This window comes from Nelumbo lutea, chromosome 2 (genome assembly GCF_056320005.1).
Source record: "Nelumbo lutea isolate HS-2025 chromosome 2, American lotus-T2T, whole genome shotgun sequence".
NCBI classification, from domain to species: Eukaryota; Viridiplantae; Streptophyta; class Magnoliopsida; order Proteales; family Nelumbonaceae; genus Nelumbo; species Nelumbo lutea.
In genome coordinates this window covers 12,822,213-12,829,675 of record NC_142685.1, presented here as the reverse complement: position 1 = coordinate 12,829,675, position 7,463 = coordinate 12,822,213, and the positions used below count along the sequence as shown (strand labels likewise).

Genomic DNA, 7,463 nt, shown 5'->3' with positions numbered 1-7,463 from the left:
CTCTCTAAATATTGTGGATAGTGGCTCTAATCCTTTGGTAATTCTCAAAAAGAGGTTATATACCCTTGAGAGATCCTTCACCTACATCAAATAAAAATAGATCAATCAATTTTAAGAGAAAGAGAAAGACTTCACTTTTCTTTGCACCAATTACAAGATGGCACTGATATACTGATACAGATCTGATCATCTTCAAGTAGTCTACGCAATTCAAATCTTTCCTTTTCAAGGAATTGGTTTGCATGTACAAACAAAAGTTCATGTTGTGTTTTCTGTTTAGACAAATTACATTGAATAAGGTTACAGTGTTACCATGCATGCCATCTCTTACCGAAAACAAAGTAAAGACTTCATAAATACCTCTAACAACTTTTGTTCAGTGCTTGGACATAGGCAATGAGAAACTCTCTCTTTCTACGTTTTCAAGCATTGTTCCACCTGAAAAATATCATAATGAAATTATTAACATTTTTTAAGCTTACCCTACAGATTTTAACTTTCACTAGATCATTGAGATAGAACAAATACCAACCATCAACGTAATATCTGGGCAAGAATCCACCAAGATATGGTCCAAAGCTTTTCTAGCATAGTAAACAGATGTATTTTCAAGCGTTTATACTTCAAAGCCATTCTCATATAGGTCAATCCCTAAAACCCCTATATCTCTGAAGATGGAGAGTGGAGATTGGAGAGAGCCAAAGAGGTAGAGAGGTAAACTTCGATTTTGAAATTAGAATCATCGAATGCTAATTTTCATTTTTTCAATTATGATTTTTTTTTTATTTTTTAAACTTTTTTTAGTTTTACACTTATATATATAATTGGTTCGGATATTTATCAGATTGAATCAAGACATATCCGAATTCGATGCAATAATTTAATCGGTAAAAAATGATATTTAAATTCGACCAAATATCCGATTTGAAACAAATTCAATTCGATTATGCCAAATCTCGGATTCAAATTTGAATTTTCGAATGTCATTTACAGGCCTAAACACTACTGTGATTGTGAGAGATAATAAAAATTTGTACTTTTGATGTAACCCAATTTGTAAAATCGGATAGGAAGGAGAAAGGTGGAAGAGCCATTGATGTCGGTAAGTATTAGTTTTAAACCATACACGTGGATGAGTGTTATCAATATGTAATTCCGAAAGATTAAATGCAAAAAAAAAAAAACGCTCTGACATTAACAAGGGTAATTTCGTAATTTTACAATTTTCTATTGAGGTCATTAACGGAAGGGAGGTTTTGTTGACTTTTTTATAAGTTTTGGGAAGATGTTTGTTAAAATGAAACTAATGGGGAAGTTTTTGTTATTGTCGCAAATTTGAGGGGAGGTTTTTGTATTTTACCCCATACAAAATTTAACCGATATTTGCGCACGACAAGGCTACCATACTGAAACCTGACATGTTTTTTACATAAATATACTTTATCTTGTCTGAAGCGCAAAAAAAGCCAAATTGTATGGACTCGCCATTTAATAGCATTCCTCCTTCAAAGTCACACCTTTACTCGCGAGCCAGCTGGCACCTTCACTGTAAATATGCATGTCGGTGCGTGTGCACGAGGAAGAGAAAGAGACTAAAAGGGGAGGATGCGTGCAGCGTGACTGCGAATAGATGACTGATGAACATCCTTCCTTAATGCGAGAGTAGAACGGCTTATCGTAAGTGTGGCGTCCATTTCACCAATCTCGCTGGTTTCGAAAAAAAAAAAATCACCAATCTCGCCTTTCAGCGCCGGCCGGGATCTGCTACAATCAACGGCGTATTAACAAATCAAAAGTGAACACGCCGGCGATCGGTACAGATCCGGATTGATTATGTGAGCCAATCTTATCCTAAACACCTGTATATGTACCCGAGAAGTATGCTTTTCTCCTAAACTCCTGGCTTCAATTCTGCAGTAGCTAGGTTTGCTAGAGATCACTTTTGAGAAGCAAGGACCACAGATAAAACGAGGGCGAGATGGACATAGCGTAGGGAGAACGAATTTGACTCTGCTACACGATCATTTTGCCTTCATCTGAGGGGTTCATCACTTTAGACCATTTCTGCAATTCATGAAGAAACACACACAGACACATACAAAAAAAAGACACACACACACAAAAAAAAAAAAAAGAAAGAAAGAAAAAGAAGAAGAAAGTCAGAATTAAGATGTAGATGAAGAGTTTGATCTTACCTCCAGCCGACGACACGCGGCTCCAAGGATGAGCAGACGCACAACCGCACAGAGAATATTGATCAGTAAAGCAGAGTGGCATGATGGAGAAGGGGGGCACATGAAGAACCAACCAAGCTAGCGCAGCTAAAACTAACCTTGCGAGGTAAGATGTAAAGAAATCGTGCTTTGTTAGCAATGCACGTGCCCTGCTTCTCCATCTTGCACTTCACACACCCTGCCTTGGTTTTGGCTCATCGCCATGGACATATCTTCATATCCAAATCTCACCATGGCTTTAAAGCTTCCCCTGAGGAAGACAAAGCAAAGGCTTGGAATCCCTCTTCCTCTTCTTTTTATAAAGAGCGAATTTGGAACACCCATCGCCATTTTCTTCTACCTTTTCCGCCTTTTCCCTATATTCTTTCTATTTTAATTTGGAACACCCATCGCCATTGGGCTGGGGGATATGAAAAGCTGTGAGTTACTGTGGGTATGAGACCGCACTGGTTTGGTGGTGTCTCTCTAACTCTCAAGACTCTCAGTCTCTCACGACTCGCAACTCACAACTAAGCATGGTATGTATATACCATTAATTTTGGATACAGAGTTACTGAAGTACCCTTATTTCATTTTGTTAAGGCGGCGTTTGGTTGATAAACATTAATAAACATATTTTCACATGCATGTCATGAGATTGAATGAGGCGGGAGGGAAGCTGCATATGGGGTAGAAATGCGTCGGATTCGGATTGGATGTACATGGATGGATTCAAAGCGAATCTTATCCTTTCGCATTTCGTATTATGATCAGACTTTGGATGGCATTTAGATATTATATTTAATAAATAAATTTAATTAAGAATATTGTAAATGACATAGATATCATATACTATTCATGAATGAATAAAATATAATCTCGGTGAGACTTGAACTTATGAACTTATTTGAACCAGATTTATTAATTAATTAGCATATATTAATTTAATATAAACATATACACGTGCATACCGATCTTATTGGACTGAAACTAGGACTCAAACTTAACTCATCAAACTGCAGTGATTTCACTATTCAGAGATTTGAACCAATTAAAAACAAATGAGATCCAAATACAATTCAGTCAAATGGGATTTCAGATTCTAATTGGGGGTAACGTTGACAGTCTTGGTGGCACAACAGCAACAAGGGCAGAAAACAAGCCAAGATGAACAAAACTTTGCCCTACTTAATTTATTTGGCTCATGAACTGGTGGTTAGCTCATGCTTCACTTGAGATGGGAAGGAACTTTAATTTGGTGGTGTGTTCATGCTCATTTTGCTAGTGTGTGCCAAGTTCGGGCATGGCTTGTCTCTTTCTTGAATTAATAGGCCAGATTATACAACTTTATTTATCAATTAATAGTCTATGTATATATAATGCCAATGCTTACCTTGATTGTTATGCAAGTCATAATAAAAAAATTATCTCATATAAGGTTAAAACTTCTTCTCACACTTGTCATCATGAGATATTACCACACCATCAAGAGAACGGTTCCTATTAATTAACTCAAATATAAGTTGTACCTTATTTGGATGATTCAACTCCCAATAGGCTCTTGCCGAGTTAGCAAGCTTGAATTTGCTTTTAGGCTCAGCTCACGTAAGGAAAAGCTTACAAGCTATAGCTTAATCCAGAGAAAAAAAAAATGCTTTAATCATGATTTTGTTTATTTTTTAATATCTTTTGAAGGGTTCTACTATGAAAATAAGAAACCTTACGAAACAGCTGATTGGTACTTTACGCTTTAACCATGATTGTAGCATCTATGAAATGCGAACACAACAGCGCGCATTTGAAACGAATTCAACATCGCATCAAATGTTTAAGGGTTACAACTTACATATAACCATGTTCACAGCAGATTTTTTCTCACCCCGATGGGTTTATTCAGATCTAAGTTCGCCTTACTTACAGCACTAAGTAAACACAAGTTTGGAATTAATTAAAACCTTAATCAAATTTTTTACTTCAAACGCTGCTGTGTTCGTATTTCGTGAAGGGTTGCATGCAACCACGGCCCCAGGCTCCCAGCAGATTTTAATTTTTCTCAGCTCGATCGGCTTATCCAGCTTACCATTATGAATTTATGATTTAGCTCGACTTATTTACAGCCCTAAATTCACGCAACCTACCCTTTCAAGTGGAATCAAAGAGTCAAGTGGATGGCATAAGAAAATTCCACGCAGATGGCCAACCACACACAAGTTGTGGCCAAAAATTAATGTTCCTCTTCTTATTTGTACCGGGAATAGATAAGCCGACAATTTGTAAAGAAACCTTATTGGGAATGCTGGCCCGAGTCACGATAATTTGGGTCCAGCGATGCACACCAAACAACCCACATCCGTGAGTTTGTAACTTTAAAAAATAGAAAGAAATAAATGCATGTAATTGTAGGCGTTATATATATAGCGGAGATTTGAGATGAAATTCCGTTGCCATCATGGTTGGGGGTTATGCAATTGCCCAGTTAGGAATTTTCTTTTGGGGAAGCCAAGTTAAATCAAAAGAAAAAAAGAAAGAGTAAAAGAAGTAGGGTGTCAAGAGAAATGGGATGGGGAAAGGTTTTATTGGGTCTATTACAGTTTTTTTTTAAAGAAAAAATAAACATTTTTTTTTATTTTGGGAGGGGGGCCAAGGATCCACTTTACTATGTTTTAACTCTGCCTTCACTTGCAACTAATTATATAAATGGTGGTTTTAACAAATTAAAAGTTTTTTTGTTTTTTGTTTTTGTGGTGGGTGGGGGAGTCAAGAACCCCTCACCAAAATACTTGGCTCCACCCCCTGGGGTTATGGGTATCAGGGTATGGCCCCGTATGGGGATGGGCTACCCTCTTTTCAAGGTGGAGCTTACATGGACAGGTTTTAAAATGTATTTGGTAAATTGGAAAATCGGAATCGACTGACAGCCTATTATTTTTTAGAGTGTCTGCTTCAGCAACCTTTTGAAGCACCTCAAAGAAACGGAATCATTTTAGCTCAATCTTCAGCTAAGCCTTCCCAAACGGGTATTTTAGCTTAATCTTCGGCTAAAACAAAATATATGCACAATAAAAATAAATCAGAATTTGTATTAAGCTCCTTCGTACTTTCATACTTTTGCACCAGAGCAAATGAGATTGTATTGTAAACAAATTATGGCAAAACGAATAACTCCTTTGAGAGTACTATTTGTTTCAAACAACCCTTCTACTTCATGATACTTATTTTAGTTCTAACTTTAGGGTGTTTTCATCAACATGCATAGTTTTATTTGTCAAATGCAACATCAGCAAAAACAACATGTGGTTTTAATTTTGATAAACAAAACCACACACATTAACAAAAACCTTTTATCTTCTTGTTTTAATTGAATATTAATTATACTTTAAACATTTTAGGGGATTTTTTCCGATATGGATCTTTTTTTGAAACAGCTTTTTTTACTTAAAGTTGTAGTAAAGCTTACAATAACAACTTAAGTTTGTATTTGGTACTGCTGATGTTTCTACTTGAAAAGTTTTGGGTTGATCAATGGAAATTATTGGTGAAAAATATGTATTAGCCACATCACATAGGATTATATGAATTACTTCAACTAGAAAAATGTATGTTAGGGATTGATCATTGAATTTTATGAAACATTAAATTTGACATTTCAGATAGAAAAAACCTCCCATGAATTTGTATGTTGATCAACCTAAAACATTTCAGGTAGAAATGATAATAATATCAAACTTCATGTTCTTGAATTTCACATCCTTAAAATATTTCCCCATTATTCTTAAACTTTTGTTTTGTTCTTGGATTTATACTTGTTTGCAAGGTTTATGTTCCTTATATAGTTTTGAGGGTAAGGTTTTATGACCCTTAATAAAGTTATTTTTTGTTCTTTTTATCTTTTTAAATAGCATGCTCCTTGAATGTCAAAATCCCATTTAGATTCAGTCTTATGATATTGGATCCACCTGTTGCGTGACATTGGTGGAGTGTTTGCTTCATGTTTCTACTTTCTTTATCCTTATGGCTCAGTTTGGAAAGAATACAAATAGAAATATGTACTGTATAAATACATACAAAATAATATAAAATACAAGGTTTTGCACTCTATGAATTTGCAGTTGTACACCTTTCAAACTGAGCCTATAAAAAAGTTGCTATCGCAAGAGATGAATTATAGTGTTATAGCCATTGATGTTCCTCTCAAGTCCCGTACAAAGTTTCATTTTGAAAATGACTAATAATGGTCCTCCAATTATGAGTAAAGATGCATGTGCACAGGACTTTCCACCAGAAAATACTCAATCTTGGAATTGGAATCCAAGAGCATCTAATGTTATGTAATTTTCCTTTACCAAAAATAAATAAAGTGATCATTCGTTTTTTTTTATTTTAAGAGGAGGTAAATTTGGTCAAGTTTGGTTCCCATCCACCAAGAGCCCTATGTTCTTTCTTTAGATTTATGTATGGTTCATGAAAAATTTATTTTTCTTGGGTATCACTTACTCAGGTAAGTGATGCTCATATCCTAGGTGGGTAACTAAGGAGAAAGTTGCCCACACTTGGATAGGGCAAAATTACCCATTTTAATAACATTTTTTTATGGCTAAAATGGTCATTGTCATATTTACTTGAGAAATAAAAAAAACATGGGTAAATGCACTAGTATTTCCTAAGAAACACTTACTCGAGTAAGTTCATGTACCTAGGGGTGTCAATTGGACTAGATTTCGTCCAATCCAATCTAGTCCAATGTGAGTCCATTATAAATGGACCAGGTCCAATCCAATCCAATGAATGTTTTGGACCAATTTGGACCGGTCCAATTAGGGGTGGATTCGAGCCGAGTAGAGCCGAATAGTACCAAGCTCGAGCTCGCCTCGAGGCTATTCTACAAGGCTCGAGCTCGAGCTCGACTCGAGTCAAGAGTTCATAAGCTCGAGCTCAGCTCGGCTTGGCTCATTTTATATTTTATAAAAATATTTTATTATAAAAATAAAATGTATATATAAAAAAATTATATATATATATATATATATATATTCGAGCCGGCTCACAAGCCAAGCTCTAGTAGGCTTGAGCTCAGCTCTTTTAATAATCGAGCCACTGAATTGGGCTCAAGCTCAAGCTCGGCTAAAACCGAGCGTGAGCAGCTCATGAAAAGCTCGGCTCGTTGCCACCCCTAGGTCCAATTCAATGTCTAGACCGTCCAATCTGTTCAAATTCATTTTGATTTAGATTGGTTTCAACCCAAACCCGACC

At 36.0% G+C, this 7,463-nt stretch overlaps 1 long non-coding RNA gene across 1 annotated transcript; it reads right to left on the bottom strand.

Annotated features, from left to right (window-relative positions):
• Nucleotides 1-2,737, bottom strand: LOC148868631 (uncharacterized). The gene is made up of 3 exons (XR_016106482.1): nucleotides 533-2,737; nucleotides 361-438; nucleotides 1-81 (listed from the first exon to the last, which is right to left on the bottom strand). It is a non-coding gene; the product is annotated as an uncharacterized LOC148868631 (long non-coding RNA).
• Nucleotides 2,738-7,463: the final 4,726 nt, after the last annotated feature.